At 46.2% G+C, this 11,931-nt stretch overlaps 1 long non-coding RNA gene across 2 annotated transcripts; it reads left to right on the plus strand.

The window, feature by feature from the left end:
- Nucleotides 1-405: 405 nt before the first annotated feature.
- On the plus strand, nt 406-11,171 carry LOC109501269. 2 transcript variants are annotated; one of them, XR_002159200.3, is made up of 2 exons: nt 406-2,919; nt 3,024-11,171. It is a non-coding gene; the product is annotated as an uncharacterized LOC109501269 (long non-coding RNA). The 2 variants fall into 2 exon arrangements; XR_006600237.1 differs by having other exon boundaries at nt 3,027-11,171.
- The last annotated feature ends 760 nt before the right edge of the window (nt 11,172-11,931 follow it).

Raw genomic sequence — 11,931 nt, forward strand, 5'->3', positions numbered from 1 at the left:
AGTACGTTATCAGCATGTTTGTATGGTTATACCTGTGTGCTATTTATAACGTGTCTTTATACATTTTAGCAAAACGGAAACATACTTAAAGAACATTATGTGTAACAACACCGTATATAAAGGTAGTTTATATACAATGAAGTTTTTTTTTTCCCCGATAAAAAAGCATAGTCATTTTAGGAAATATAAAAATATATATATAACGCTAAATATAAAAGTAGAAATGTAAATTTAAAATCACCTACAGTCTCTACATATCTGCATTTCAGTCTGATTTTTCTCTTCCAATTTACAAACTGACTCTAAATGAATTTTTTTTAGTGTTTATTTTGAGAGAGGAGAGACAGCACGAGCAGGGGAGGGGCAGAGAGAGAGGGAGACACAGAATCTGAAGCAGGCTCCGGGCTCCAGTCTCTGAGCTGTCAGTACAGAGCCCGACATGGGGCTCGAACCCACGAACCGCAAGAGCCAGACCTGAGCTGAAGTCGGCCGCTCAACCAAGCCACCCAGGTACCCCTACAAACTCTGACTTTTATCATAGTCACAACTTCTATAAAAATTCTTATTCTTCTAATTTGCGAAGAGCCACGCACTCACACACCCGCTAAGCCTTCACCCTCTGCACTGTTATTCTCAATGCCATCACAGGACAGCAATTGTAAGGTCAGAAAATCCATAGCTTACTGTTTTACATACCAACACATACCATGTCCGAGGTAGTAAACCTTGTGTCTCATCGCCACAGCGTTTCGGCCGATTGAAGCAGGGTCTGAGGAAGGACCCCAGAGGCACACATCTGCACTGCTCTGAAACTCCAGCAAAAGTGCTTTGGAAAAACTCAGGACCGTGTCCGCTGATCCTTTCCCCAGTAGCAGGCCTGATGTAGTCTGACCGGTGATGAAAACCTGAAAGGCATGATTTTTCAAAGATAAGTTCTGCCAGTTCCTGGTGTGTCTCTGGTTTCTTTCCCGTTGTTCTGTGAGGTGAGTTTCCAAAATCTGATTCATCATGTCAGCCTCACCTGGAAGTGAAAACCATGGTCTCCAGGTTGTAAACCCCTGTTCAAGAGAGACAGCATCTATGTGGGGTGGAGATCCATTGTCCAGTGAAAGTCTAGACCAGGACCTTAAGTGGTTGCAATTAGAAAATAATAATTTTTAGAGCAGTTTTAGGTTCACAGCAAAATTGAGAGGCAGATACAAATATTTCCCATATAGCCCCAGCATCCCTGGTCAACGTCCCCCACCTGATGATACATTTGTTACAATCCATGAACCTACAATGTCACGTCATTATCACCCAAAGTCCACAGTTGACATTAGAGCTCACGCCTGCTGTACATTGTATGGGTTTGGACAAGTGTATAATGACAGTATCCATTGTTACAAGATCACACACAGCAGTGTCACTGCCTTGAGAGTCTCATCCCGGAGCCTGATAGTCACTGATCTTTTGACTTTTTATTGTCTCCAAAGTTGTCTTTCCCAGGATGTCCTGTGGTAGGAATCCTACAGTGTGGAGCCTTTTCAGATTGGACTCTTTCACCTAGTAATAAGTATTTAAGCTTCCTCCATGTCTTGGCTTGAGAGCTCATTTCTTTTTGAATAATCATTGGATGGACCACAGTTCACTTATCCATCACCTACTGAAAGACCTCTCGGTTGCATCCAAATTTTGGCAGTTATGAGTAAAGCTGCCGTAAAATCCCCGTGCAGGTGTTTGTGTGCACATAAGCGTAGAGCTCCTTTCGTGCACACTAAGGGGAGCGATTGCCAGACCGTATGCCAAGAGTATGTCTCGCGAGAAACCACCAAACTGTTCCCAGGTGCTGTGCCATCTTGTGTTCCCACTGGCTCTGAGCATCCTCGTTGCTTCACGTCCTCATCGGCACATGGTGGTTTTAGTTTCCCAGACTTGGGACGTCGTCATACGTGTGTGGTGATATCAGTCATTTTATTTTGCATTTCCCCGACGGCATGTGACGGAGAGCGTCTTTTCACGTGCTTACTTGCCACGTGAATGCCGTCTTTGGTGGGGTGCCCTTTAGGTCTTTGACCCATTTGTTAATCTGGTTGTTTGTGTTCTCACGGTTGAGTTGTAAGTCTGTGTGTGTGTGTGTGTGTGTGTGTGTGTGTGTGTGTGTGTCTGTATTTGGATGGTACACAAATACATGTGGATGGTCCTTTACCAGACGTGTCTTGTGCAAATGTTTTCTCCTAGTCTGTGTCTTGTCTCATTCTCTCGACAGTGTCTTTGGCAGAACAGAAGGTTTTCATTTTAATGATGTCCAGCCTGTCCATTCTCTCTCATGGATTGCACCTTTGGTGTTGGATCTAAAATGTCATCATCCAAGCTGAGGTCCCCTGGACTTCCTTCTACATTCCAGGAGTTTTATAGTTTTGCATTTTACGTTTGGGTCTGCCATCCATCTTGAGTTAATTCTCGTGAAGGCTGGAAGGTCCAGGTCTAGACTCATTTCTTTGCATGTGGACACCCAGTTGTTCCTGTGCCCTTTGTGGAAAAGACTGTGCTCTGATGTATTGCCTTTGCTTTTTTGTCAAAGACTAGTCACCTGTATTTATGAGGGTCTATTCTGTTCCAGTATTCCGTTTGTCCTTTCATAAATACCACCCTGTCTCGATTACCGTGGCTTTATACGAAGTCTTAAATGTTCATTATTCTTTAACAGTAATACAGTTCTGTGACTAGTAGTTTTAAAGCCCTGAAGTACCTTTCTTCTAAATAATTTAAATGGTTTCCCTTGTAGTTCTTGTGTTTGTGTTCTCCTTGAGGAAGCTGAAATACTGAGTCTCTCCTGTGTGTTGCTGGTGCCGGGGGCAGGATTAAATACGTGTCACAGCCTAATCACTGGAGACCAGGTCCCTGACGGGAGGTTGTAGGAAACATGATGTGACCCAGGTCCGTAAAAGTCTGTGCGTTAAGTTCTTACAAAGGCCATGGTATTTGCTTTACTTGATGGAGTGATGGACGCTGTGAATGTGAAATGGAATTTTATTTCTCAGCAGCGTGAGGGGCCAGGAGAGGCTGTCAGATGGATGTGGCTCAAGTGAAATGAAGCCGGGGGCGTGAAGCCAGGCGCCCAGTACAAGAGCCAGACGTTCCAACGAAACTCCAAGCAGACACATCTCACTCCCAGATTTCCTCCTATTATTTACATAAGTGCTGCGCTTTGACAGATGCTTTGTCATCCCCTAACCCTATATGGTATTTTAGGTAGATGGCATGAAAAATCAATTTTTAACTCTAAAAAAAAAAAAACTTCCTCCATGCTTTTATCAGTGATGAACGCCCCCCCTAAAATCTAATATTCTTTTCCTTTAGAAAAAGATTTATTCACCTGCTACCCTTTCTGAACTTCTAAAACGTGAAGTGACAAATACAAGTCTCATAAAGTATCCTGGTTCTGATGAGCAAGACAGTAGAACTTGATAGAAAATCCTGAATGGGAAGCACAGTAGCAGAACCACTCAGCCAGAAACTCAAACCTGCCAAAACGCTTTGCGAAGGAAGGTAGAGAAGCACTCTTCAGAAGGGGTCTGAACAGTCAGAGGCCGTTCTGCTCTGCAGAAATGCAAGAAAGACAGATTATATTCTCACGCTTGGATGTGCCCAACTTCTGCCCAGAGCACCGCTGAGCTACGTGTTATTTGTAGGCTGATTCCCCCCACTTAGTTTTAAAGGTGATCGTATTTTAAATACAAGTACAATTCATGCAAAACCATTGTTGATGTGAGTACCTCTTGCACATTCATCCCCGGGGTCTCGAAAAGCCAGGAAAAAAAAATCTGTGTATTTGAAGACAAAGAGAGTCATCCCTCTTTTCAACACATTCTTCCACTTGTTTCGTGTGTCAGAGCTGTCTCCCTCCTTCTGTAGAAGGAGAAGAAATGCTAATTTGTGTACCTCAATCAAAGATCGTTCCTCCCAAGCACATTTGCCAACTGGACCTGAAAGATACCGTGAACCGAGTGACTCATGGTGACAATTATCAGGCTGGCATTTCACGCCAGGCCCCTTAGGAGACCTGCTGCTTCAGGGATCGGCCTCGTGTGTATAGTTCTGGGCAAGGACGAAAACCCACTCTTTCTATCGCCAAAAACACCTGAGTTTTTCCACGTGCTTCCTGAAAGTGACCCTTTAACGCACGATTTGTTTACCACCTTTGTTCTGGAGGCTTCCAGGCGTATCCATGGCCCTGCCGGCATGAACCAGGGTTGGCTGGAAACTCCTCATCAGCTTCCGGCAGTGCAGAATTTCAGGTGCGGGCATACCGTGATCCATTCTTTGTGAAGAGTATCCTTTCAATTTCTGGTCAAGAAGTGACCTAAATGTTTCTGGAAGGCAAATTGCAGAATTCGGACATAGCACATGTCACAAATACTCCCAGATAGAGCCGCCTCTGGCCCCAGCGAGCTGCAGGAGAAGCTCCTTCCGGAGCCTGACTCCTGGTCTACAGCTGCCTCACCCACAGGGCTCTGTCCCCCATCCCCACCCAACCCTCGCACCCGGGGGGACACACTGTCGCATCACACCGCTTCCAGGTGTCTTTCGGCTTTACTGCCTTGCGTCCGGTGAATCGGAAGCGTTTGAGACAAATCTAAGTCAAGTGGTTTCCGAGAACGTGAAGTCATGGTGCTCTCTGATGCTTCTTCATGGTCCATTTGTCTTTTCATGGAAGGACAGGTGGCTGTAGGTGAGTGTCTTCCCGCTGGTCTTGACCTCACCCTCCATGTGACATAGACCCTGTTCCCCCGTCAGCCGCTGAGACCAGCAGGTGACCCCTCTACACCCTTCCCTAGCTTTGTCTTTCCATCTGGTTATTAGTGACTTTTCCAGTTGTCAGCATCATCCTGCTCCAACAGCAGTCCCGTGACATCCGTCCCATCTCCCCTCTACCCGCCCCCACCTGCCGAGCTTCCCCCACTGGGCATGGCTGCTGGCAGGTTGACACAGAGCTGCTTGTCCAAACTTGTGTTTGTGCGGCTTCACTCTGTAGGGCAGCGCAAACAGCCCCTGCCTCCCTGTCGTCTTGCGCTTGGCTCCTCCGATAAAAGACCTCATTTCGCGGAGTTGTTCCATGCTACCTGTGCCAAAACATTACAGTATGAAAAACTTGCAAGTGCACTTGAAAATGGTAGAAATGAAAGCAGCCACCCAAACCTACCACGTGCGATCGTTCCTCAGATGATGAACTTTTGGTGGAAAGCAGCAATGGATATGTGCCAGACCACATGACACGTAACTATCTGTGAGTCAATACACGCAGAGGGAGGCCAAGTTCAGAGAAGCAAAGTTTACCCAACGACAAGCCAGCTAGTTAGTGACCGCTTCTCTTAGTATGTTGACCAGTTGTTGAATCGTGCTCAGGGGACTGCAAGTTGAATGAAACCACGGCCAGATCCTGCTGATCGCATTATGATTACAAATTCGACACGGGTCTCTAGCCAAGTTGTGAACCTCACCTCCCAAGCTGGATTTACCCTTCCTCACTTTATTTTCTCCCCTGACACACGCTCAGTGGGGTTTTTGGGCTCGGAGCTGCCCCCGGCCCTGGGATAGCATTTCTCTCTCTTTCCAGGCAGTTAAGACCAACCACTTTTGAGAACAGGTTGCTCATGGCTGTCTTGTCAGCTCCACGGGAGGCAGGGTGGAAGGCGAGTCCGAGGAGCCTGTCCCAGTTCAGACGTTCGTGGAGTTTTGTCGGCTCATTGCAGCAACAGTGGCACCCAGTAGGTGCACTGTACTTGCAAAGGGAGCAGACCAGTAGGGCAACGCTCCTACGGCCAAGCAGTTCAGAGCTTTCCTTCATGACTAGCCTGGCAAAATAGGAATGATGAAAGAAATGGAGTTGCCTCATTGGAGTTTGCTTTTCTAAGATGACTGTTAAATGTGAGGTTCAGGAAGGAAGAGTCGGAAAGACTCACGAGTGGAAAATAAACTGAGGATCCAGCTCCACTTTGCACAGTCTGGAGATAAAGATGCTGACTAGTGAGGGGTCCCAGGACAGACCTGGACACCGAGCCCGGTCCCCGAATCCTAATCGACTTCATGGTCGTCTTATAAACAGGCAGGGACCTTGGCTAAGAAAGGGATGTCTGAGCTAAGATTTGATCATGGGAAGGATTCAAAGCAGAAGATTATAAAGCATTAAAAAGCAATAGCATGGGGCGCCTGGGTGGCTCATTCGGTTAAGTGGCTGACTTTGGCTCAGGTCATGATCTCATGGTCCTGAGTTCAAGCCCCGCATCGGGCTCTGTGCTGACAGCTCAGAGCCTGGAGCCTGTTTCAGATTCTGTGTCTCCCTCTCTCTGACCCTCCCCTGTTCATGCTTTGTCTCTCTCTGTCTCAAAAATAAACGTTAAAAAAAATTTTTTTTAAAAGCAAAAGCATGGCTTTTGAGAGTAAGTGGTGAGTAAGTCCATGCAGGTCGGACAGCAGCAGAGGTGGGAGGGGGTCTCTGAAGACTTCTGGGCAGGAACAGCCCACTTTGCCAGGCTCAAACCGCCCCCCCCAACCTCAGAGGCTTGTCCCAAATCACGTGCAAGGTTCCCCGGGATCACGTGTGGTTCTCAGCTCTGCCAAGGCTGCTGCTCTGTCCCTGAGCCTTCTCCTCCTAGAACCCAGGTGGAAGCATCCTTTACCCGGAACACACGATTCTCATGGCAAAGAGACTTTCTTTCAGAAGAGCAACAAGTCAAGACAAACCCAACAAATCATATTTTGAGCTTCTGCTCAGGAACGGAGACTGTCACAGAGACTTCCGGCAGGTCCCAGTGCTGCCTGACCACAAGGGAGTGCATTCCACTGTGGCCACACGACAGGGCGCGGGGGCCTCTCCCCGGGACGGGAACAACGGCGCCAGCCAAAGCCGCTCTAGCCCAAAAACTCATCAAATACCTATCTTCCTCTTTTGCTTTTAATGTCTTCTCTGGTCAGACTGATGAAATATTAGGAGGGGCTGATATTTGTCGTGTCCTTTTTGTCATCCACGGTGTCAGGTCACGGTGCTCGGGAAGAAAAAATGTAGCCGAACCGGGTTCTGTAGGTTTGTTTCTGAAACTACGCTATTTGCAGAAAAAATTCTCCGAGTGAACTTCTGTCACGTTACTGGCAATTTGGAAATGAAGTTCTCAAAAGACAGCTTGACTTTCACACCGCCAACTCGGTTTTTCCGCACCCCCCGAAATAACACACACCTGTGATGTCCACCTTTCCTGCTGTGTGCTTGCTACATGGAGATCGGCGGACACTGAGCTGTGTCTTTCTGACAGATTTAAAATCTCTCCGAGTTTAAACACAGTTTAAGCAGGGGTTGACTCATACATGACTGGATTCACAATTAGAGCAGAAACACCTGAAGTCCAAGTTTACAAATTCTTTTTGGAGCATATGAGACAAGAAAAAAAAAGGGGGGGTGGTCTTTGACAGGCGCCTGGCATCTTCCTCAGAGTTTCATCTCTGCAAATGCTTTCGTGTGTCAAGAGACTCAGAGGCTTGACAAGCACGATTCTCACCGGTAACCTAGGAAACAGAAGCAACACTAGCCTTTTTGGCAATCACTGAAAATGGATTTACATCAAAAATGTAAAGACTTCTGCTCCTCTTGTGTAAGCAATTATACTAATTAGATTGAAAAATCCTGACATTTCCAATTAGCATTTACTACTAAATGTATATCTGCAAATACAACAGAGGGTAAATAGCGATCTGCGAGACCAGAATAAATTGCACACTGCCGTGCCACGGGCATGGAATTAGTGCAATGTGTTAACACTATTATCCAACTTGTACTATTTTTGAATCGCGACCATCATTTGTAAATTGTAAGTGGTGGTACAAAGGGAAGTGAAATGTCTGAAAGTGAAATATGTCAAGTTGGGCTCAAAGCAATTGACGGGGTGGGGGGAAGGTTTTCTTTCCACTAATAAGCCTGCAGAAGATCACAGAACATGCTAGGTCCCCGTCGACTGTTCACTCCTGAGGGGTCTTTCTCAGGTTTTGTCACCAGTCCCACCCCTGTGTGCCGTGACACAGGAGGCTCAGGGAAGTTGCTGCGGCCTTACGGCAATCACAACCAAGGGGAATGGAAATGTGGCTCACTCCGGACTTAGGGGGAACCTACGTTCAGATTGCGCTGTGGCGTTCCTCACGGGTCATACGAGTGTTCCGTTGGGCTTTCTTTGTGCTGTTTGTGCTCTCACTCTGCGATTTCCCTTTCTGGTTCTGCTCCTAGAGATACACCTCCTACCACAATCAGGCAGAGCTCTCCGACAGCCCTTTCCCCGCAACCCCTTCCCTGTCATTTGCCCACGACCTTCCCCAGAGTTATTTTGGATTCCTCCAGCAGAATGTGGCATTTGGATACCCTTCCGTGGATGGTTGATTCTCTATGTGTTTCCCTTAACTTACAAAGTCCCAAGGAACCACACCTGAATCTAAGCTCACCTGCCCTCACCTACAACATGGTTTCCAGTCATAGAGGAAAAAAAAAAAAAATTCAGTGAAACTACATTTTTAAAAACTCTGGCTTCCAAAACTGTTCTCAAAAATAATCAGACATTTGCTATGGTGAAGACTATGTTCATTCCTGCAAAAGGGCAACTTGAACATGGGTTTTGTTAAACATCTTTTTTTTTTCTTTAATGTTTGTTCATTTGGAAAGAGAACGAGTGAGCACAGAGAGAGAGAATCCCAAGCAGGCTCTGCAGGAACCTGAGATCATACCCTGAGCCAAAATCAAGATTCGGACACTCAGCTGACTGAGCCCCCCAGGTACCTCAAACATCTTAATTTTTGAACCTAACACCCCGCAGTGGTAAGTGTCCCAATGTCTGCAAGACCATTGCAGTTAGTTGCCCTGCTGTTCGTATACACTAGTCTTGGTCTGCTTAGAGGGTATAGATAATTTTCTTCTGGGGAGCGAATCTTGTCCTTCATTTGTATCCCCGACTTTGAGACTTTGTCCCACCCTCACCTCCAGCAAGTACCCCACACCAGGCACAAGCACACACGTGTGCACAGACTCCTCTCAGACACCCTCACACAGCGTGTTTGTCCGGTGTGACTAGGTTAAGTTGCAGTGATAACACCGGATCGCCAAGGGTTGATAGAACTAAGGCACGTGCCTCGCTCACAGATGTGTCAGTGGCCCGTGGTCCTTTGCTCCATGCCACACGGTCTTTCAAGGACCCAGGCTCACCGATGTTCCACTTCCTTTCTGCACCTGGGTGCTCATGAAGTGGGAAGAGAAGGCTGGAGGCTCAGGAAAATACAGGTTGCTCTAACTGGAGTTCATTGGCTGAAACTAGTCGGAGTCCACCCAGCTCCGGGAGAACTGGGGTCATGGGGAAGTTGATGGAGTGTCAGATGGACAGCTGACGGGCCGCTCATGCTTATAGCTTCCTACCAAGAGTGTGAGAAGTATCACCAGGAGAAATAAGCAAGCTGGGATGGAAGTCAAAAGAATCTGCTTACAATCCCAAATACCAGAATTGAAATGGATGAATGGGGGGGGGGGGGGAACCACTTCATTCTTAGGTGACTCGATCTCTTCAGGTGTTCAGACTAATGGGGTAAGACGAGATCTTATGCGAGTTTGCCGTGAGTCTGTGCACCTTCCGCCTGATTCAGATTCTGTGGCCACCAGGATAGGCTTAGATGTGCTGCACTGGACGCCCTAAAACCTCACCGTCTCCGAGCACAGCACTGATTTCTCCCTCACTTCTCGAGTCCGTCACAGATGCCATCCGCAGCAGTGCTGGTCGCCCTCAGAGGGGGAAGAGAAAGTGTGGAAGATCGTGCACCTGCTCTGACGTTGTCCATCTCTGCTCATACCTTCCAGGATAAGACAAGGCACTTGACTACATCTACTCTGCCAGGGTACAGACGTGCTCTCTCACCACGGACCCGGGAGAAACCCGGCCATGGTTGGACTTTTCCTCGAGAGACCTAAGAAAATCTGATCTGTAGAGTCCCTGGGATGACAGCAGCGTGTTCGCATGAGTATTTGTGAATCCCAATGTTCTCCTGCATGGACGGGACCAGAAACATCAGACCACAACTCTGTCCTCAGCACGGCGCCCACCCGAGGGACACCACTTTGGTTTTCTGTGAATGAAGGACAAGAAAAAATCAGATGGAGCATCGCTTCTCTGTTAATAGCCTCCAGATGTTTGTTTTATACTCTCTTGAAAAAAACAAAAACGAGTGTTTCTCGTAGAAGCCCTTCCAGGTCCCTTGAGCCTGCCCTGGCGATTTTCCAAAGTTCACTCGAAACACTTGCTTTTTCCTAATTGCGATACGCCTTCAAAACCTCCTTCCTGTGTAACCCCGCTCTCACCTTTCTGCTTTGTTGTTTCTTCTTTCTCGAGGGTCATTTTTAGGAGATGTGGGATACATTGACGTAAACTGACAAATTTCCATGCGGGAAAGAGAGAAGAGAATGATTAGGGAGGAATGATTGTGGCAAAGGCCATTTAGAGGGATTGAGGTGGCTTTCTTAGCACTCAGGACAACTGAATTGTCTTCTGCGACAAAAATACAATATGAAGATAGTTTATGCACATTAAGGGGGGGTATATATGGATAAATTGTGCAAAATGATGAGCTGTGTTTTAAAACTCAATTTTGGTCTTTAGTTTTAATTCCCAAATTTCTTCAGTAAAAGATGGCCAAGACATAAGTATAGGCAGTGTTTATTAGGTTTTAAATGTTTTTTCTCTTGTATTTTTGCAGAAGAAAGAAATCGATATGCACAAGATGAAGGGACAATCACGTATAACTGTCAAATTCTCATTTTCCATATTCCTGAAAAGTAACTTTCTGTCACATGAGTTACATACACAAATACGCTCCTGGTAGGAAGTCTGACCGGGAGGAGTTTTTGATGACAGGATTTACAAAAGAAATGATGACATATTGAGGGTGAATGATTATAATAATGAATAATTATGTAATTTTAAATTAAAATGATGGGGAAAAAACGGGCTGCCCCCTTCAGAATAATATATTTGTTTCCATAAGGGTCTTACTTGGCATTTATCGTTTTGTTGATCACAAAACTAATTAATCTGCTTGTTTACTTAAGAAAAAAAATTGGACACAACACACCCTATATTAGAAGATTTCATTAAACAGATTGTAAATCTTTACTCCTGAGCTGCCAAACACTAATTTTTTTTTTTCAGGAACCAGAAGTGTATGTAGGGAGGGGTTATTGATTTGTCACTTAAATACCACCAAGAGAATACTTTTCTCTGGGCTTGGGGGAGCATGCAGACCACGGAGGCCCCCCTCGGATGCACCACGGGAGTTGGTAGCATGTCACAGACTGAGAACCCTGTGTTATCGCGGTCGCAGTCATGGTGAAGGGCACTAAACGTGCTGCCGTGAGGTGGGTGGGGCGGGGAGAGACCCGCGACCTCCAGAAATGAGTCTTCTCCCAGCATCTGGTCCTGTAACTTCATTCACAGGTCAGTTAACATCTGTTCAGGGTCACCGAGATCTCCCAGATGTTGACACATTGTCGCTAATACCCTTTATGTTCTCGTTGGAAAGACTTTAAATATTGAGAAGCTGACAAGCACTCAAATTTTAAAATTTCATCACTGGACACTAATAATTTTAGTATTGGAGTGACAGATTCATTTTGCTCTTTTTTTGGAAAAAAAATGTCTGCAAAATAGCCAAGCCTGAGTGAGTATAGCTCTGTAGGGGTTGAAGTCAAATGGAGCTCAGTGAAAAAAATCTCCACCCGTCTGGCCCCAGATTCAAGTACACACTGCTTTTCTCAAGACCATCACTCTCTGGCATGCAGCAAGTCTTTATGCAAATGTCCCATTTCATGCCACAGAATATTTGGAAAGACGTGTATTAGGGCTGGCATTTAACAAAATAAGTAATTTTACTGCT

The sequence above is a fragment of the Felis catus genome, chromosome B4, assembly GCF_018350175.1.
Source record: "Felis catus isolate Fca126 chromosome B4, F.catus_Fca126_mat1.0, whole genome shotgun sequence".
NCBI lineage: Eukaryota > Metazoa > Chordata > Mammalia > Carnivora > Felidae > Felis > Felis catus.